Below are 22353 nucleotides of genomic sequence, written 5' to 3'. Positions count from 1 at the left end.
GGCGGGAGGTTGCTTCAGGATGAAGCTGAACATCTCTTTCCCAGCTACTGGCTGCCAGAAACTCATTGAAGTGGATGATGAACGCAAACTTCGTACCTTTTATGAGAAGTGTATGGCCACAGAAGTTGCTGCTGATGCTCTGGGTGAAGAATGGAATGGTTATGTGGTCTGAATCAGTTGTGGCAATGACAAACAAGGCTTCCCTATGAAGCAGGGTGTCTTGACCCATGGCCGTGTCTGCCTGCTGCTGAGTAAGGGGCATTCCTGCTATAGACCAAGGAGGACTGGAGAAAGAAAGTGCAAATCTGATCGGGGTTGCATTGTGGATGCCAATCTCAGTGTTCTCAACTTGGCCATTGTACAAAAAGGGGAGAAGGCTATTCCTGGACTCACTGATACTATTGGGCCTCGTCGCCTGGGGCCCAAAATAGCCAGCAGAATCCGCAAACTTTTCAATCTCCCTAAAAAAGATGATGTCCGCCAGTATGTTGTGAGAAAGCCCCTAAACAAAGAAGGTAAGAAACCTAGAACCAAAGCACCTAAGATTCAGTGTCTTATTACTCCATGTGTCCTCCAGCACAAACACCGGTGTATTGCTTTGAAGAAGCAGCGCACTAAGAAAAATAAGGAAGAGGGTGCAGAATATGCTAAACTTTTGGCCAAGAGAATGAAGGAGGCCAAAGAAAAATGCCAGGAACAGATTGCCAAGAGACAGAGGCTGTCCTCTCTGAGAACTTCTCCTCTAAGTTTGAATCCAGTCAAAAATGAGATTTTCTAAGAATGACAAATAAATAAGATCAGACATCAAATATAAATAAATAAATATATAAATAAATAAATAAATAAATAAATAAATAAATAAATAAATAAATAAAATCTAATTTGACTGATATAAGGATTCCACCCCAGCTTTCTTTTGGTGTCCATTAGCATGGTAAGTGGTTTTCCACCCCCTCACTTTCAATCTGGAGGTGTCTTTGGGTCTAAAATGAGTCTCTTGCAGACAGCATATAGATGGATCTTGTTTTGTTTTGTTTTTTTCCAATCTGATACCCTGTGTCTTTTAACTGGGGCATTTAGCCCATTTACATTCAGGGTAACTACTGAAAGGTATGAATTTAGTGCCTTTGTATTGCCTGTATGGTGACTGTTACTGTATATTGTCTCTGTTCCTTTCTAGTCTGTTACTTTGAGGCTCTCTCTTTGCTTAGAGGACCCCTTTCAATATTTCTTGTAGGGCTGGTTTCATGTTTACAAATTCTTTTAGTTTTTGTTTGTCCTGGAAGCTTTTTATCTCTCCTTCTATTTTCAATGACAGCCTAGCTGGATATAGTATTCTTGGCTGCATATTTTTCTCATTTAGTGCTCTAAATATATCATGCCAGTCCTTTCTGGCTTGCCAAGTCTCTGTGGATAGGTCTGTTGCCAATCTAATGTTTCTACTATTGTAGGTTACAGACCTCTTGTCCTGAGCCACTTTCAAGATTTTCTCTTTGTCTCTGAGACTTGTAAGTTTTACTATTAGATGTTGGGGTGTTGACCTATTTTTATTGATTTTGAGGGGGGTTCTCTGTGCCTCCTGGATTTTGATGCCTGTTTCCTTCCCCAAATTAGGGAAGTTCTCTGCTATAATTTGCTCCAATATACCTTCTGCCCCTCTCTCTCTCTTTCTTCTTCTTCTGGGATCCCAGTTATTCTAATATGTTTCATCTTATGATATCACTTTTCTCTCAGATTCTGCCCTCGTGATCCAGTAGTTGTTTGTCTCTCTTTTTCTCAGCTTCTTTATTCTCCATCATTTGGTCTTCTATATCACTAATTCTCTCTTCTACCTCATTTATCCTAGCAGTTAGAGCCTCCATTTTTGATTGCACCTCATTAATAGCCTTTTTGATTTCGACTTGGTTAGATTTTAGTTTTTTTCTTTCTCCAGAAAGGGTTTCTCTAATATCTTCCATGCTTTTTTCAAGCCCAGTTAGTATCTTTATAATTGTAATTCTGAACTCTAGTTCCAACATTTTACTAATGTCTGTATTGATTAGGTCCCTGGCAGTCGGTACTACCTCTTGTTCTTTTTTTTGAGGTGAATTTTTCCATCTTGTCATTTTGTCCAGAGGAGAACAGATGAATGAAAGAACAAAATGCTCACAGGGTAACAACAACCCCAGAAAAATATACACTAAATAAATCAGAAGAGACCTGAAACCGGGGGAGAAGGGAAAGAAAGAAAAAAAAAGAAAAAGAAAAAAAAGAATATGATCAAATATGATTAGGCTGGTGAACAGAGCAGTGCCACACACTAAATTTTGGGCGTATTTTGGTCTGGTAGAAGAAACTGCCTCCCAAAATTTTAAAGAAAGAAAAACTTATATATGTACAAAAATAAGGGTAAATACGATGAAGGGATAGGATATGACTGTAAAGATGAAAATTATAAAAGATTTTATAAAAGGAATTGATAAGTTGGTTGAAAAAAGAAAGAAGAGAAATTAAAAAAAAAAAAGGGAGAGAATGTGATCAGGTAGGAGACTAGAACAAAGTCATACACTAGAGATATAGGGCATATTTTGGTCTGTTAGAAGAAACTGTATCCCAAAAGAGAGAGAGAACAACTTCTATATATATGCCAAAAATAAGGTTAACTACAATGAAGGGATAGAATATGACTTTAAAAATGAAAAATAAAAAGGATTTTTAAAAAAGGGATTGATAAGATGTTGGTTGAAAAAGGAAAAACAATTCAAAAAAAATAGAAAAAGAAAAAAAAGAAAATTAAAAAAATTAACTTTGAAAGACTAAAGAATCAGGGGGGAAAAAAGCCATGAATTCTATGTGCTGTATTCCCCTAGCGCTGGAGTTCTGCAATTCTCATTGATCAGTAAACTTGGTCTTGGCTGGCTGTTCTTGCTGATCTTCTGGGGGAGGGGCCTGTTGCTGTGGTTCCCAAATGTCTTTGCTGGAGGCAGAATTGCCCTGCCCTTGCGGGGGGGCGCTGTGCTACAATCTGCTCCGGTTTCCTCTCTGGAGCTTTTGTTCCCTACAAGCTCTCCATACAGCTTTGGAGGATGAGAGTGAAAATGGCGGCCTCCCAATCTCTGCCCCAGAGGAGCCGAGAACTCAGGCCCCACACCTCAGTGCGCCCCCAGAGAAAAGCAGTCAGTCACTTCCAACTCCCCGGTCTCCGGCCACACTCTGTGCTCACCCGGCCTGTGACTGAGCATTTCTATCTCTGGCACCTGACCCCGTGTGGTGTCTCCAAACCCAGCAGATCCCTGTGGTACTCTCCCACGCTGCTCCTCCCAGGAGAGGAAGGGGAGTCTCCCCGGATCTGCTGCCTGTTGGGTCCCTGCTGGAAGAGCAGTGGCCTGTCTGTGCCACAGATCACAGTTTATGGCAACTCCGAGCTGAGAGCCCGTGCCTTGGCTCCGTCTCTGCAGCCAGCTTCCCTGCTCCAATACCTGGGAGCTCTGCCACACTCAGGCACCCCGGTCTTTCTGTGGCCTCGAGGGTCCTGAGACCACACTGTCCCAGAGAGGGTTCCACCCCCCTGCTTAGCCACTGGAGTGACATCTCTCAGTGGAGCAGCTTCTAAAAGTTCCGATTTTGTGCTCCACTGCTCTATCACTTGCCAGTAGCGGCTAACGGAGGCCTCCTCCCCCCGCAGTCTATCTTCCCGAATATCACCTTGGATTCACTTCTCTGCACGTCCTACCTTCCAGAAAGTGGTTGCTTTTCTGTTCAGAGAGTTGCTGTATCTTTTCTTCAATCTCCTGTTGAGTTTGTATGTGTTCAGAATGGTTTGATCCCTATCTAGCTGAATTCCTGGGACCAGACAAAATTTAGGTCTCCTACTCCTCCACCATCTTGCTCCTCCTCCCTCTCATAATTTCTTATATATATTTTTATTTTTATTTTTATATGTCCGTGTCCAGCAATTGTCTACAACCCTTTTCCTGGCTTTATCTGCCTCCTTCCAATCCATTTGTTACACAGAAGCCAAAAGATTCTTTCAAAGGGACAATCCCACTGTATTACTTCCTTCCTTAAAACTCTCCAATGACTTCAAATGCACTGGACACAAAACATAAATTTATTTTTATAGCTACCAGAGTCTTCATGATCTGGCTCCCACACACTTCCCTACTTCCTCCCCACTACATTCCCCTTCCACAATCATTAGGCTCTGGTCCCCAGTCTTACTGCTCCTCAGTGAGTGATTTCACTTGCTGTTCTCTTGCCTAGAAAGGTCCTCTCCCTATTTTCTCATAGCTGACCCCCTTTCTGACCATTCAGGTTGCAAGTCAAATCTTACCCTCTCCAGGAAATAGGAACACCTACTTTACATTAGCAATCCTTACATAGTTGCAATCTCACTGTCTTTTATACAGTACTATCCAGGAGCTAAGTAGTTTAAGGGAAAAGTTCCCAGAATTTGAGAGCCAGAACTGTATAAATCATGCAGCCCAAATTTGTACTCAATGCAGAAGTCCTACCCCCATAACATCCATGACAGCTATTCCTTGATCATTTCCAGTCCATTACCTAAGACAACACATTCTACAACTGAAAAGTTTGAATTATTACTCTTTCCAATCATGTGTTTAAATTTGCCTCTCTAAAACTTCCACCATACATTTGCCCTATAGACCAACACAAAATGAGTCTGTTCCTTTTCTCACATGATATTTCTTCAAACATAGAATCACATCAATTCTTCCTTTTTCTCCTTTGAGGCCAAGAGTTTTCATTGTCTTTCATTGTTTCCTTTATAAATTGTTTCCCAAGTCCCTGATCATTCTGGTTATTTTCCTTTGTATATGCTTGAATTTATCAGTGGTAAACACAAACAAACAAATAGTAAATTCATCTGCTTCATGGAACATTACACTGACCTTCCCCCCATTTTGGCTCTGTGGCCAGACTAAGATGGAGTAAGTGTTTATCATAGTTGACTCATATTTAGAAGATATGGATTAAGATTTTGTCACTTTAGTGATGTTCCAAATCCTCTGCCAGATATTATTTGAGGATATGCAACAGCAAGAGGAGAATTATGCTGTTCAACTTCAGATTTCCTGGGCTTTTAATGTTTTCAGTATGGTTGGCTTAAAGGCAAGAATTCCCTCTTATTTGAATAGGTGGTATTTAAGAAACAAAACAAATGAACAAAGAAGAAAAGAGACAAATCAAAAAACAGACTCTCACCTATAGAGAACAAACTGATGGCTACCAAAAGGGAGGTGGGTGGCAGGATGGGTGAAATAGGTAAAGGGGATTAAGAGTACACTTATGATGAGCACTGAGTAATGTATAGAACTGTTGAATCACTATATTGTATACCTGAAACTAATATAGCACTGTATGTTAACTATAGTGGAATTAAAAGAAAAAAAAAAAGAAATGGTTGTGCCTACCTGTAAACAAACAAACAAACATACATACAAAAAGAATTCCTTCTTATTTGACACTTTCCAGGTGGGTTAAAGGATTTACTTTAAAATTTAAACCTCAACCTGGTTTTCTGACCCTGTTTGATGGTTCTTTCTCAGCAAACCTGCTTATAATGTTCTGGCTCTCAGAAAAAGGTTTTCAGGAGCAAAGGGCAGTGAACCTGAGAGCAGCTTCTCAGATCTTTGTTTCTTTCCAGGCACAATCTCAGATGCTAACTCACAGGTTTCCTTAGTTCGGGTGCTAATTATTCTGCTTATCCTTTCTTTTCCTTCTAAATAATATCTGTACTTTAAAACAGAGTGAAATACAATGCTGCAAGCACCAGAATTGTAGTTCCAGATGGCCAAATGTATTTTCTGCCAAGACCTTGGGAATTTCCTTCTGCTCTTGTTCAAACAAGTACTGACTTTCTGACCTCCAAGACATGCACTGAGGTTCATGTTTTTCAATTCTCATCCCAAAGCAGTAGGTGATCTAAACTATCTAGGTCCTTCCTGCCTTACATTAAACCTGCTATTGGCAAGTAGAATGGAAAATATTGTGAAACTAAGACTGAAACATTCCTGACACGGCAATGTGCTGAGATTATCATAATTTATGCTCTAAGGCATTTGTAACCCTGATCATTTCTGTATGTCTTTAGCATGCTACTGTCCATCCATGGAGGATGCAATCAATAAGCATGTGTCCAAAGAGAGAAGTGACTGGCATTATAGGTGTTCCTCTAGGTCTCCCATATGCACAAAGATGCATAGGGTACTTAACATCTACCACAACCAAATGAACCAATTCTTTGCTTTGCCCACCAAATTCCTGGAAGGGCCAGAGAGCCATCACAATAAAGTCATATCTTTTTTCTCTTTGAAGTCTGCCTTCCCTGTTTCTGAGCCCTGGTCTTCCCTTCCTGAGACTCAATGCCTTCAGTCATTGTGCTTTCATTTGACTACAGCCCTTGCTGCAAGACCCTACTCAGACTTGCATTCTATAGCATTTACTTATACTTCCCTCCAACAAACTAACAAATAAAAAACCCAAACCCACATCTGTCCTGTGCCTCTTACTCTCAGGGCCCCAAAATATGTCTAGAAACTAACTCAAGGAATCTAGTTGTATTAAGATAGAAATAATAATGATAGCTTGTTAACCTAGTGGTTAAACATATGAGTTTTTGGAGCCAATTGCCTGGGTTTGATGGCCAGCTCTACCACCTACTGGTAGTGAAGCCATGGACAAGTTACTCAAGCTTTCTGTGCCTAAGGTTTCTCACCTGTAAAACAGGGCTAATAAAGCTATTTAATACAGTTGTTAGTAGTATTAAATTGAGGTAAAATTCTTTAAAAAGTATTTGGCACATTATACATGTTCAGTAAACACTAGATATTGCTCCTTCCAGTTAATACGACCAATTAAGCACTTTAGAGGCCCTGACTCAGATGAGCCAAGGTAACAACTCCATCCAACTACTCACCAAGACCTAATAATTCATCCCCCTTAACACCTACTTAAAGATTCCCATTTTCATTCCCTCAGCCATTGCTTAAGTTTAAGACTTCATCTCTTTCTCTTTCTCTTTCTGGACTTCCTAAATAGTTTCCTTACCAGAGAGAACTGTCTAAAATGTAAACTTTAGTGCTTAAAAAACTTCACAAAATCTCCTTACTGCATGCAGGATAAAGTCTAAACTCTTTAGCACAACATTTAACATCCTCCAAGATTGGGCCCCTGTCCACCTTTCCAGTTTCTTTCCTCTTTTTTCTTCTCTCTCACATCAATCCTCTAGCTACACTGAAATGTTTGTGTCCCCCAGTGAGCTAGAGACTAAACTTTGTACTGAAAAAAACAGGGGAGACCTAGAACTTAAAGACATGTGGGTGATGTATATAGAACCTAATGACACGTGTTTTCTGGGAATTTTTATTTTATTTATTTATTTATTTATTTATTTATTTTTAAGATTTTTTTTTTTTAAGTAATCTCTATACCCAACATGGGGCTCAAACTCACAACCCTGAGATCAAGAGTCACATGCTCTACCAAATCAGCCAGCCAGGCACCCCTTTCCAAGAATTTTTAATGGGAAGGTTAACAGTATTTCAAAAAAACAATGAGACTCAAGGACACAACATCTCACCTCCAGTACAACTGTACAAGGGTTGTGAGAGAAAAAAATTGCCTTCACTTGAACAGGTTGTGGGAGAAGTGGTGTCTACAAAGGTGATCTGGATTTTGTTAGGACAAGCTAATGAAGAGAGTAATGGGGAAAGAGGTTGTGTATCTAGGAGACTTTCCTGAGGCTTGGCTGTGAGGACAAAGACTGTGAGAAGAAGGGTTTAGGGGATCTGATTGGGAAATGATGTGTGATGGAGTACAACTAAGGAATATATGGAGCAGTGTGAGGTGAAGAGAGGTGGGATACCATGAGGGTAAGCTCAGTTCTGACCACAGTGCCTTCCTGCATTTAGTCCTCAGGCAGTTTAAAGTTGTGAGATAAAGAGGAATATTGAGCACAGAGCTTGGGGGCCTGGAGAGGGTCCCAATCCAAGTGTGCAGAGCTCTGTGGGCCTTCCTTTAATCCTGACATGGAGCAACTATAGAGGTTCAAAAGAAACTCTATGAGCTTTCTTTCAATTGAGTAGATGCTAACCAATCATTGGTTTTATTCATTTATCAATTATTTATAGGTGCCTACAATGTACAGCACAGTGTTCTAGACTCTAGGTAAACAAATATGGCCTCTGTTCTTCTGGAATTTATAGTTTAGTGGAAGACAGACAGTTCCTAGGCCCAAAAGGAGAACTAGGAATTAAAACTGGAGATGTATACTAAGGTTTGTTTATTTTCTGAATTAACTTATGAGACTAATGGACGTGAGACTGAAATCATGAGGTTGATGCCCAAAAGCCACCCAAGAAATTACTCATTGCTTCATAATCATAATCTTTCTGTATATGTCATTTTCTTGCTGGTATGCTGTCCTTCTCTTGAGTTAACTTCAATCTGTAATTTACCATGTTCCACCATTTAAATATGAGAAAATGTTGCATGGAAGTAAATTTGGAAGAGATAGCAGGTATGAATAAATGGGAAAGACCCAAGCTCCACTTCATTTTTCTCGGTGGAGGTGGTGCAAAGTTGCCCATAATGGAATGCAGAAGTACCTTCAGCTGGAATGTGCCTTGAGCCCCTTTAGTCACACTGAAAAATATAAATCCAGGTATTTAAGACCATATGCTCAACTTCAGGTCTGTATATTCCCTCTATACTGTGTTGGGTCCCTATGACTCACCAGCAGAACATAACTGAAAGAATGCCAAACTCATACAGGAAGAATGCAACCCCTGGGAAGAGCATGGCTGACAGGAGAGTACTTGCCAATGAGAAAATACCAGATTTTTTATCCCATTCAGGATTTTTTTTTTAGGCAATGCAAGAGCTGAAGGAATGTTGCATACCAATCTCCATCACAAGAGTGTGATGCCACTTCCAGTGAATTCATTGTCCCAAGAGATAGGAGCCTTATAACATTTCATGTTAAGGCCAGGAATGCCAGGAGTGACGCTTGGATAAGTTTTTAAAATTTCCCAGCCAACTTGCCAATTGAAAAATAGGGCAAATTGCAGTCTCAAGGGTGAGAAACTAAATGCATCAATGATGTCCCTTTCCCTGTTCAGCTTGGGGACTTTACTGTCAGTATTCCCTGGGAGTCTTCTGGCCTGGAGAAAATTATAAATAAATAAATAAATAAATAAATAAATACAGTTAACACCACCTCACAGCAAGATTAGAGACCTCTAACATAACTGTGTTGAGAAAAAGCTAAGAAACCACCCAAAAGGTGAAAGGGGCAAGGCAGATTCTGTTCACCCAGAATTCTCCAAGTTTCTCTTTAGACCAGTCCATCTATCTATCTGTTTGTCCATTTAGTTATTTATTTAGCAACCACTGACAGCAGTTATTAGGTATCTAACTGGGGTTCACAGGTCAATAAGATACAGTTCCTCTTCTTGAGGAGCTAATTCATATTGTAGTAACAAGCCACCAGACAACTACATAGGCAATTCCCATGCTATATGGCAGCTGTTATAATAGAATTACCACAGGTACTATGAGTATACATGATGGGGTGGGTGACCTCACTCAGTGTGGGTAATCAGTGAAAGAGTCTTTGAGGAGGTGATATACATGCTCAAATGTAAAAGGAGTAAAAGACAGGCAAAGGAGAGAGGAAAAGGAAGAACGCTGGTAGAAAACACGATGTGCTATTCATTCCTGTGTAAAATCCACAACTACTGGGCTTGTCACTCAGCTCAGGTTCCAGTGGGTTCTGCAGAAGCAAGGGACCTCTTGCAGCTCTAACATCCACTAAAACCCAAAGCAGTGAGGCTAGTGATCTACTGGAAGGTAGGGTGATATAAATGTTTTCAGAAGATAATCTGAAATGAAAGTTTAGTGATAAAAGCTGGAACCATATGGTAAAATTCTTCCCTTGAAAAGTGACATTTAGGCCAGGACCTAAAAGAAGAGTAAAATTAGTAAAAGAATAGACACGAACATTCCAAGTACAGCAAATACTGCATGTCAAGGCAAACAGCGTGTTATAGTACAGAACACAGGGGAAGAACTTGGCAAGAAGAAGCAAGAAATTAAGTGGGTGAAGACTAATAAAACTTACTAAGCTGGTTAAAATTTGTGAAATAATATTTTGAGTATCTTCAAAGGTGGCAAATCTTTGGCCTATGAAGGTAATACTGAAAGCAGCTAAAAGTCATTTGGAACCCAAACTGATCAACAAAGTGGGTGAATAGTCTAGAAGAGTCTTTTTTAATAAAAAACAAGGTTGAATTATGAAATAATAAGATAAACATTCTTTTATTATAAGCTGTCTCTGAAGACCATCTGGAAAAAAAAAAGACTCCTAATATGCTCTCAGAAACATTATCTTTTTAAAATAAGTACATGACCTCCAAAAAGTGACTTCTTTAAAATAATAGCACTCAATTAGATGCTTGTTACCTTAGCTGAATTCCTTTTTCTTTTCTTTTTTTTTTAAGAATTGGCTTAGTGATACTTGACCACCCAGGTGTTTTCCCTAACAGTCGATTAGATATTGATGAAGATGGCATGAAGATGGCATTAACATTGTAAAGCACACTCCAGATTCTGGAGCAATGAAATGATTAAGTCTTTGTGAAGGCTGTAACTGGGCCCTTCACTTTCTTCAGTTCTCAATCTAAGCAATGTCCTTATTTTTTCTAAGATTCCCCCTGAGTTTCTCACACAGAGGGAGTAGGGACAATGTTGATTTTGCATCATTAAGCCACAAAACCTTTCAGGAAGTTCTCTCTTGGTTTTACACAAGAGGTTTGACAAATAGCAAACTACAGCATAGATGTGATGGGCCATGCCATCTGAGGCTTCCCAGAAGATCTTTATTACACAGTAAGGGTGGGACAGGGAAAGCATTTTGATCAAGGAAATTTTAATCATAAATGAACTATAGTTGGCTATTTAATTGGAGCATGGATCAAGGTGTGGGGCTTAAAAGTCTTGGTTGAGTGCTCCAGGCTCTTTTCCTGATTTCAAAGAATCATGATTTGTTTTGTTTTGTTTTAAAAAAGGAAACAGAGAGGAAACATGACATCTGATCAACAAACATTTGAAGAGTTAATCTGTTAGAGACTTAACATATTTGTTGTTTGTTGATCTATAATGCAGAACTAAAGCCAATTAAGAAGAGTCAAGAAGAGGTAGATTTCAATTTAGTACATGGAAGAATTTTTGTAATAATTAAAATTGCTTGAAAAAGAGATTGCTTTATTAGGTAACAGACCCCCAGCCCCACCCCCACAATCCTCCCCATTACTAGAAGCATTTCAGCAGAGCTGGGCTAGATATACAGGAAGGCTTTCTACTTTGGGCAGGGCAGGGGAGTGCTGGTTTAGCACAGATTCTGAAATCAGGGGAGCACTCTAGCAATACAGACCTATTGAATTAGGATCTAGGGTACGACTAGGGGAGCCTAGTAATCTGGGCTTTTAACAAGCTGTCCAAGTGATCTGACTGATGTGCAGCTACCCAGGCACCTGAAGTATGTGAACCTCTGGTCTAAAGAAGTTTATTTTCTGACCACTTGGTGAATTCTCATCATCTCTTGCCCTCTCCCACAAAACCTTTCTTCTCTATGTGTTGGGGTCAATGATAAAAATCCATCATTTTACCATTCTGGTTGGGAATTACTGACTTAGATGACATTTGAGAATATCTTCTTATGCTAAGATTTTATGATTTAAGATTAATTTAGTTCTCACTTGTACCACTGAGATAAAAAAAAAAACAACAACAACACAGACTTGGATTGAAGGCACTTGAATTGACTGGGAAGCAGTTTCCTGACCTGGACAATGTTGGACTCTGAAATAGACGGTAGGACATCTCTTCCTCAGGTCTTGGCAAACAGGATACAATTGGGGAAGAATTCAGGAAGGGCTACTGTGAAATGAGGGAATGTCTGAAAATAAAAACACCCTGGAAGTCTTTTCCATTCCTATGATTCTATTTTTAAACCTGGCTAACATAAGAACAGCATTATTTAGACTAAAACCTGATTCTCACCTCCTGATGGAACTACAGAAATAGATGCTCCCCAAGTGGGGAATAAACACATGTCTGGAGAAGAGCCAAGTTTGCACTCAGAGCTCTCCTTCTCCACTTCTTAATACCTCAATTTTTGTTTCACTATAATAAACCATGTCTTCTCATTTCTTGGTAAACCCAGCATGACATAAAGGAAGCCCTTTCCTATCATAAAATCACTTTCATGGGGAGGGATGGTAAACTATTTGCTTAGGAAGCCTTGTTCTTTAGAAACCAAACCCCAGTGAGAAGGGAAATTGCTTCTCTAAAACGGGCAAGTAAGAGGAGAGCTCCACTATTCAAATAAACCCATCTCCCCAGCCCAACTCCTCACTAATCCACATTTTTCACAGCTTAGTTATATTTTCTGCTCTGCAGCAGAAAACCTCAACTGACGAAACATTGGTAGAAAAATTCTCTTTTCTTTTTCCTGTTTCTGCTTAGATATGATAGGATCTAAAATAATCCAAGCTGGCTCTCTTCTACAACTTTTATCTTCGATTATGAATTCCTGAAAATAAGTCAGTTAATTAAATGCCCAAGGGTTCAAATGATCTCACAAACTACATCTTTCATTTAAAATTCAGAGGATTCCAGTAGGAATTTCCAAATAGTCTGTGTATAAATGTAAGGACAATTCTATATTAATTTGCATAAAAGTAACACTGATTTGCAAGAGATCCTTCAATGAGTCGGAAAAATAACACTGAACAGGATTCTATATTTGAAAGCTATATCTTTGCCTCCATGGGCAGTTTATAGAAGCAATGCTTTTATGTGATCAGGATAATTTCTATACAAATAACCTATCAAGACATCAGTGAAAACTTTTTAGTGTTCCCAGGAAGGAAGGAGCATGAGTAGGTGTTGGTATGAAATTCCTCCTTCCTCTGAGCAGATTTCTTTTTCTCCGATGACTCCCACTTATGAGTTGGAAATTTACTTCTGTTTCATCATTAAGCCCTGAGACGTGTGGCTGTGATAGCAGTGGTATAATTTTAAAGTGTTAACAGGCTTTATTTGCTAGAATTATGGCAGGAACTACATCTCTTAAAAAACTCAGTCTTTTCCAAAGGTGGTAGCAAACAGGCTTTTGGGAGAAGGCAGCAGAGGGGCTGCTGGGTCAGGCTGATGAGGAGGAACCAAGTGGAAAACAGCCCTGCCCTGAAGACACTGGAGAGAATGGGCTTTGGGGAGAGGGACTGACCTTTAATAACCACCATGAGTGATTTGGGGGGACAGAAAGAGATGACCAAAGAAGATTTTCAGGAGTTTGCTGTAAGGTGTCCTGCATAGAGCTCTCTGCTCCTGCCTCTTAGACCTCAGTAAAGATGAGGTTTTCATTGTTGGGGCACCAGGTGAGAATTCTTTGTAAGTGACCCCTATAGTGATGGTCTGGTAAAAGCTGGTCTGCTTTTACACTGATTAAATAATCATTCAAAACAAGTTTATTTTTGGGGTAAGCTCAAGGAAGGTAAACATGTATTTGAAATGCTTTTGCTTAGCTGTTGAGTCTTAGTGATAGGGGAGTCAAATCTGAGCCAGATGTTCTGTAGAATTCTAGTGAGATATTTTAAACTTGCAAGCTTATAAATGTCACATCTTTCATACTGTGCCTTTTAATTTTTAATTTTATTGCTAGTTTAAAAAGATATATACACACACATAGCTTTGTTTGTTTGCTTGTTTCTCATTTAGACAAAGGAAGAGGGAGAGATAATTGGAATCCGTGGCCAACACTCTGGACTGTTTTTGAAAAACCCAAAGTAAGAGTAGTGGTAATCATCTACCTGATTTACTTCCTCATGATTTAACCTAAAATATATTTTAAATGAAAGGGGACAAGATGGTTTACACAAGAAATCTATGAATATACTCTATTATAGTCATAGTCAAGAAGGGCAATAATTAAATCAACTATGTGGTGATAAAATTCAAAATAAAAATTGATAGATTTGTTCCTTGTTGTGAAAAAAAGTTTTATGGCTCAAATCAAAACTCACTGTCATGGTGAGGCACCAAAAAGTGTCCCCTTATAATCAGACACTGAATTAAAATAACTGTTATCAACATCATTTCTCAAGATTATTCTAGAATTACTAATTCATGTGATTAGGCAAGAGAAAGAAAATCAAAAGCATAAAAGATGAGGTAAATTACATTTTTTTCAGATAATAGATAGATATGTATACCTAGGTATGAAAGCCTTAAGGTCAATTAAAAAACTATTACTAACAATAAGATGAATCAGCATAATGACTAGCTAAAAATTAATTCAACGATCAGTAGGTCTCTAATATAAAGGTAAGTGACAAAATATAGTGGGGAAAAGATACCATCTATGATTTAAAAAAAAATACCTAAAAACAAACAATAAAAAATATGCAGAACTATCTAACATAGAGAAGAATACCAGTTACACAGGAGGCCCTCAATAAATATGTAGGACAAAGGCTAAACATGTCGGACAAAAGCATAAAAGAATGCAATGTAAGCCAGAATGATGAAAACTACTTGGCTCTGCTAGAGAGAGAAATCCATGGACTCGTAAGGAGAATCTAGAGACAAACCCAAATCTACATGGGAAATTAACATAAAATAAAGGTGGTGCTTGAATCAGTAAAGAAAGATGGATTATGTGATAAATGATGCTCAGATAATTAGCTAACCATTTAGAGAAACAAAAAAAGCAAATGAAACTAGATTACTACCTCACCCTTTATATTAAAATAGATTCCCGATGCAGAAGAAAATAAAAAGTTAATTTTATCATATGGGCAGGCCTTCCTTTCTAAACAAAATCCATTCCAAAAACCTAAAGAAAAATAACTAAAAAGTTTACATTAAAATTAAGATGTTTAAAAATTCAACAACATCAAGAAACAAGTCACCATAAACTAAGTAAAGGGATGATAAAACTTGGAAGATAAATTGGATTTGCATTAATTTATAACAGAAACCGAGGGAAGGAGGCAGTCAGGGAAGCAAGAAAAACAGCAGAAACAGTGCCAAGAAAATGAATTAAATGATGGAGTATAAGATATTAAGGGCAAGAGAGGAGAAACAAAAGTGTGCCTTGGGAAACAAGTGGAAAGCATTAGTCATTAACTGGTTCACTTTTGTTTTGATTGAGGCTCAGAAGCACATCTTCTCCTTGCTAGCATAACAAATGGTGATCCTGGTCTTTGGATGATGCAGCTGAGTAGGTACACATCCAGATAAGAATTGACAATATGTGGCCTCCATTATGCAAATGATTTGGCTAGACTTCACACCAATGTACTAAAAATAGCAATAGGTGTACTTTATGAACACTGTCAGTGGCAGCAGGCTTCTCCAAGCATAGCTCAGAGGCCAGGCTGATGATAACCTGGGGTGACAGCAGATGCAGGACTCAGTCTCAGAGGAATAGGCATGCTTCTTGGTGTTTTCCAATGGAAACTACTGCTGCACTCCCACCAGCTGGTCAGCTCATTACCCTTTGCACAGATGTAAGTGGAATATCCTGGAGCCACATTATAAAACAGGCAGCTTTGGAATAAACATTCCCTCTGGTACTGAATGAGAACTTAGTCACCTAGGAAAATATGAAATGAGTGGGGAACTGTTTCTGTCCTTTCCCTCTTAAATAAAGTTTTCAACATAAGGATGAGTAAAACAAGGACTAAGATAGATGAGAGGGAGTTTCCATGGAAGTTCAGGATGGGAGATGCTGCATTTGAGGTTTTAGCATAAACCATGCAACATTGCTTGTATCTCTGGCAAATGCACTCAGTTGTGGATGTTTTGAATATTTCTCTAGGCTCCTGGGGCAGAGGCCATGGTTAGTTACTACCTACAACTTCAAAGGGCCAGAGGGACACATGCTCATTTTTATCTCACACTTTTCCTTTTCTTTGAATGTGTACACAGACATTTGGACCTATTCTGGATGAAAATAGTCAAGTCTGGGCTCCTGAGTCTTGACCATTCCAACACCACTAGATCAAGTCAGAACAAATTTGTTTTTATGAGGAACCACTCCTGGCCTCAATTAAAATTAAATTAAGTTAAAATGAAGATTTAGCGTCAAGATTTTTGTTGTCAATGAAACCTCTTTCTTGGTACCACTAGTAATAAAATCCATGAAATTCACATTCCAACTGAGGTGATGAAGCAAGAATATCAGTGCCCTTTTCTATTTGCCATACCCTCTCACCCCTGCACTGGCACCCCCACCATTTCCCAGCTCTACATACACTTTTGAAATCTAGATTTGAGATGAAAGCCATAATCTTGTAGCAATCAATTCCCACCAGATGAAAGCCAGAAGAAAAACTCCATAGGAAAATCCTGAAATCTGCTGAGCCACAACAGACACATTTTTCTAAGTACCAAAGGAAAATGACTATGGCAAAAAACAAAAACAAAACAAAACAAAACAAAAAAACAAACAACAAAAAAACAGTTAAGAAATCTGAAGACTTATTAAAGGCAAGCAATTTACCTAGTTCCTTATCCTTCCATCAAAAGGTATGGCCAACTTCTTCCAGAAACTTTTCCAGGGCAAATCAAGGGGAAAAAAAATTGGAGGCAGGTTCTCAGCAAGTTTTCAGACACACACATGAGAGCAGGATGTATGATGAATACATGGTAAGGAAGCAATAGTTTCCAAAGTGATTACTAGGCTTTGCAGGCAGAAAAGGAAATGACAATTTCTGAATGCAGGTATCAAAAAAATAAACATTGGCCTTGGCAGATATTAAGTCATCCTAAGGCAGAAGACAGAGTCAACAATGCTTTTTCCACATGGGTGGGCACTGGTGGCGTGGGGCTCTGAGATCAGCAGGGATTTCAGAGCTAAGACAGGGTGAACTCAGCACACTTGGTGGGCATAATGTTCATGCATTTCATTTGAGCCATACAGCTACAGCTAGCTTGCTCACCAGAGCCTTGAGGATTCAAGAGTGTGCAACTATGTAAAAGTGTTTTTCCATTGCCATGGTGTCTAGTTCATGTAAATGGAGATGCCATCACACAGAATGCCCTGGTGATTCACTCATTGATGAATTTGCCACCCTCCATCACTATCTACCAATCTATATGTCTTGACCTGTTTTAACATGTCAAAAATAGTCCCCTGTAAAAATGTCATTCATGAAAACAGTCCTTTACCTAGTTTTAGCATTTCCTTTACTTCCGGTTTATGTCTTAATCAATGTAAATTTATAAAACACAATTTATTTGATGGTAATTAAGATACCTGAGCTAAGACAAATATTACCAAGGTTTTAGATTCCTTTGTTTGCAACTGTCCCATCCCCTCCCAACACTTCCTCTAATTAGCTACCTTTCCAGAAAGCTATCGCCTACCTGTACCCCGACACTTAATATTTTCCTGCAAGATTCCTCTAAGGTCTCTATTTCCTAGGCTTTGGGACTATTTTGTATTATTGTTCAAATACCATAATTATGTCTGTGTGCTTTTCTCCTTGCCAAATATAAAATTCTAAAGGGCTAATCCAATAAATCAGGCACAGGCCCATTAAATACTCCTGAATTTTTCAACCTCTCTTTCTCAAGACCCAGTCAAACAGTGTTTCCTCATAGGCCATTCAAATTGCTTGATAGCTTCATAGGTATTTAATGAGGCAGACAGGGTGAGGCAACAGGCCATTTAGTAGGGCCATTTAATTTAGTTCATTGTTTTTGAAGCTGGCTCTTTTCTGGTTTTTCTTTTTTTTTTATATTTCTCACCAGTGGGGATCATCTGCCAGGCACCTCCAGCTTATCTTTGATGAACAGCGTTGGAATCAGTAATGTTCCAGGATGGATAAGTAGACTTACATGTCTTTTGTGAATAATGGTAGTTGGATCCAAAATTATACAGTACACAATTGAGCACAGAAATAGTCATTTATCTTGATAGAGATGAGGTTTCAGGTTTAGGCTCTATAGCAGATACTGCTGTAATCTTCCCAGATCCCCTCTAATCTTTTCTCATGTTTCTATATACCCTCACCAGCTTCTATGTGCTTTTTCTTCTAGTGCCCTCAAATGAGACCCCCCCCTCACCCCCCAACACTCTCCTAGCTACTAGAGCTGTTTTTCCTACAAGGGTAGGATGCCAAAGAAGTCTTGGAAAGATTACTCTGCCCATGTTAGCCAATGACTAACCAGTGCAGAAACATGAAAGTCCAGCTCTCTTATGTAATTCATTCCCTGGAGTTTCCTTTGGGATCATACTGAAGCTATTCTCTAGGTCACTTTGTCTGAAATTTAACCTTTCTTGACTCCCTCCCCTCTCTCTATCCTATCTTCCCCAGTCTCTTACTGAGATCTGAGAATTCCGATCTAAGATAGCTTTTAACATGACTAGAAGTAAGGGTAACCAGAAATGGAGAAGTTAAGTGCAGACACCCATGCAAGAAAACAAACATTAAAAAAGGATATCGATGATAGTTTGCTGTAAGCAAAGCTATATGGGGTTTAAAAGGTTAAAATGGTATTTAAGCTATACTGAATTTAGCAGTGAGTAGGTCACCCAATACACATGAAATGTAGTTTTCATAGATTAGAACAAATCCATACTGGAATATGGAGAGATCTGTAGAAAATTAGTCATTAGAAATTCATAGTTTACAATCAGGAAAACAGATTAATTTCTGGGGGTAAGTATTCCATTCCCATACTTGTTCTTATATTTTAGTCACAAATATGCATTAAATATCTACAGTACATACAAAGCACTCTGCTAGGCACTTGGAAATGTTTGCAGTTAGTAAAACAGACAGAGCTTAGAGTTTAGTGAAGGAGACACACCAAAAACCAATCAAATGACCAAAAATGGGTAAATACTGCTTGCAGTAAGTGCCTTGAATGATGTTAGCAAAGATTTATGAGAGCACATAACGAGAATCCAGACTTAGGCTGAGGGGTCATGGGTTGGCATACTCAAGGCAGGAGCATGTAAGCTGAATCTGTAGTATCAGAAAAGTTAATTGGGCAATGGAGGTGAAAGAACATTCTACAACAACAGATCAGCATATGCAAAGCCCTTGAGGCAGCAGGAAAACATTCTCCAATTTAAAAGAGATAACTAGTTTTTACCAGCTATTAAGAAAATCTCTCAAAAAGACTCAACTTTTGTTCTTTTTAAAGATTTATTTATATATTTTAGAGAGAGAGCAAGCACGCAAGAGAGTGGGGGGAGGGGCAGAGGGAGAGAGAATCTTCAAGCAAACTCCCTGCTGAGGGTGGAGCCTGACACAGGGTTTGATCCCAAGACCCTAAGTTCATGACTTGAGTTGAAACCAAGAGTTTGATGCTCAACCAATTGAGCTACTCAGGTGCCCCCTATCTTTAAGAATTCCAAATTCTTTGACTCAAAACTTCCCTAAAATACACAACAATCAACAATCTGTCATCTGGAGTAATTCAGACATTAGGTTTGTGCAGGTCAGCCATTTAGATAAATAACCTTGAGCATTTATCTTTTAATTACAACTCAAACTATTTTTGCATTATTTAGAAACACTGTGATTAGAAATTCCTTTGAATGGAGCAGAAGTCCACCTCCTCTTGATCTCAGGGATGCTCTGAAATACTAGGTTGGTCTCTCAGCTCTGAAAACTTAAGGACTGGAAGAGCATCACCGTTAGTGTGGATCGCAGTGAAGATATGGGGAAAAAAACCTACTTCCAGTTCATGAAGATTGAGTAACACTTTACTGTCTCACTTGTTATGTGCTCAACATTTGAGAAAGAAAAGGAATAATTATGCTTTAAGATAAGGATATATAGCCAGTAGTCCATTTGGAAAGACTAAAAGTGGAGTAACATTTTAAAAGAAGAAAACCCAGACTACCAATGCTGAATGGAGACATGCTACTGGACTGGGTAAAAACTTCTAAAGAGCAGTGATGGAATTCCCATGGGTTAAGAGTTATGACTTGACTAGCCTAAAAATTAATGGTAAATTTCCCTCCAGATTTTTCTCCATCAGAAGACTCACTTGTTGTGACTAAACTTCTTACTCCCCATTTCAGTTTTAATAAACAAATTTTCCCTAACTGAAGATTAAGGTATACAAATGAAAAGGATTGGGAAAGGAAGGTAATGATCCTCAAGGATTCTTTGTTTGTTTGTTTTTAAAGATTTTATTTATTCATTTGAGACACAGAGATACAGAGAGAGAGCAAGCATGAGCAGGGGGAGAGGCAGAGGGAGAGGGAGAAGCAGCCTCCCTGGTTAGCAGGGAGCCCGACGTGGGGCTCAATCCCAGGACCCTGGGATCATGACGCTTAACCATCTGAGCCACCCAGACGTCCCATATCCTCAAAGATTCTTCATGAAACCCACAAAAATAAACTTAAAGTACCTCATGAAAGGAAACAGTATGTTCATTTCACAATGGCCATGAAAGAATGCATTCCTTTCTAATTAGACAGTTATATACTTTGACCTACCCTTAACTCTTACTTCTTAGGAATACATGAAGAAATCTTCAGAAGTTTAATTAAAAGTCTTAAAGACTCACTAAAACAATCATATCAGCCCATAAAAATATTACTTCATTATATATTCTCTGGCTCAAGCTACTTACTACCAGCCTCATGTCACAGTTGGGTCAAAAGGTAATTGCCACCCTCTCCCAGTGGGAACATATTATAAACATATGTGATATTACACATGCTTGTACCACATAGTGCATTTACAAAACTATAAATCAACTTTTCAATTCTATTCCAAATATTGCTGTACCAACCAGCAATTTTTAATTTGGGCTAACTTCATTTAGGTTCTGAGCTAGTGAAGTTGTGTTAACTTCAAAACTCAGATATTGTCATATGATCCTCAGAAGACTTGAGTATCTTTAAAAGTATCTTTAGACATTTTTGTCTTCAATGAATCCCATGAAATTTTTAGATATCTAGTTATTTTCTATGGTAGCTACTATCTCACTGGTAATGAAATATAATTCATAAAAAAAAAAACCTGCTGCATTATCTAATAAAAACCAAGCTTGCACAGTTAGAAAATGACCTGGTATTTGCACTGGTTCAGTCTGCTGAATAATTAGGAGAATCATACAAAACATTAAATCGTGAAAAAGCTTTGTGTTACATACTGCTATTGCCACATTTGGTTTTACAAAAATTCTACAGCTGCTCTTCATTGACACATTCAAACACTCAATGACTAACAATGTCACTGGTAGACATAAATTAATAACAGTTTTAGTCACTGAATCTTAAAACTGGCTAATGTACATTCTGAAACCCATTTGAAACAAGAGAAGTTTATTTAATTTTACCACAGGGATAGTATTTTCAAGTCTTTGGTAAGGTCAATGCTGCACCTTGTTTTCATCATGACATTTAATCTTAATAGAAGAGAAACTAAATGACCTGATTTTGAGCTCAACATCCTGGTAGCAGATTATGGTTTGCCCAGAAATTATTTTTTTCCTAGGCTGAAGAATGTCAAACATATATTTTAGAGAAGGCATCAGTTATCTACATTATAATCCTACAAAACCAGTTCAAAATTTCAAAGCATTGTGAAAATACTTATTTGTATTTTAAAAGTCATTTGAAATAACTTTCACTAATTTGAGATATCCATACCTTATAATACACACATACAGACACATGCACACACACACGTGGATGAACAAAACCAAGTTGACATAGTCAGTCCCAGACCTAGAAGTTAATTCTCATTGAAAATAAAACCCTCTTTTCAAGAGGGCATGTACTGCATGGAGCACTGGGTGTTATATGCAAACAACGAATCATGGAACACTACATCAAAAACTAATGATGTAATATATGGTGATTAACATAACATAATTAAAAAAACCCTCTTTTTACTATGTTCTTTGCCCCAATTTTATTGAGATCTAAGGTAAAGCAATAGTGTAGAATACTGTTACATGATTCAACAGAAAATTCAAAGTCAAAAGCACTGAATTTTATTCTGATTCCATAATTAATTCATTTATTGTTAAACATTCAGAGTTTTGGGGTTTTAGGATTTTTTTTTTACATTGGAAATAAACTTTTAGAAAAATTCAGCACCACTATAACTTTAGTGCTTTGCTTTATCTATGCAGACTATATACCAAAGTAAAAAGTTCAGAATCACAACCGTCAACTCTAAGTCATTGACACTAATAGTAAATGAATATATATAATTAGCATCTACTTAAAATCCTAAGTCCTTTGCTTTATTACACCCTCCTCTCAACAATGAGTTTCAATCAGAACATCTAATAAGTAGCAAAATT

General features: G+C 38.3%; 1 pseudogene; it reads left to right on the top strand.

Moving 5' to 3' along the window:
• On the top strand, window positions 1-768 carry LOC145722050 (small ribosomal subunit protein eS6 pseudogene; annotated as a pseudogene).
• Window positions 769-22353: the final 21585 nt, after the last annotated feature.

This window comes from Leptonychotes weddellii, chromosome 6 (assembly GCF_054177405.1).
Source record: "Leptonychotes weddellii isolate Sample4059 chromosome 6, ASM5417740v2, whole genome shotgun sequence".
NCBI lineage: Eukaryota > Metazoa > Chordata > Mammalia > Carnivora > Phocidae > Leptonychotes > Leptonychotes weddellii.
Note: the sequence above shows the minus strand (reverse complement) of the source record. Positions and strands in the feature narration are given on the sequence as shown.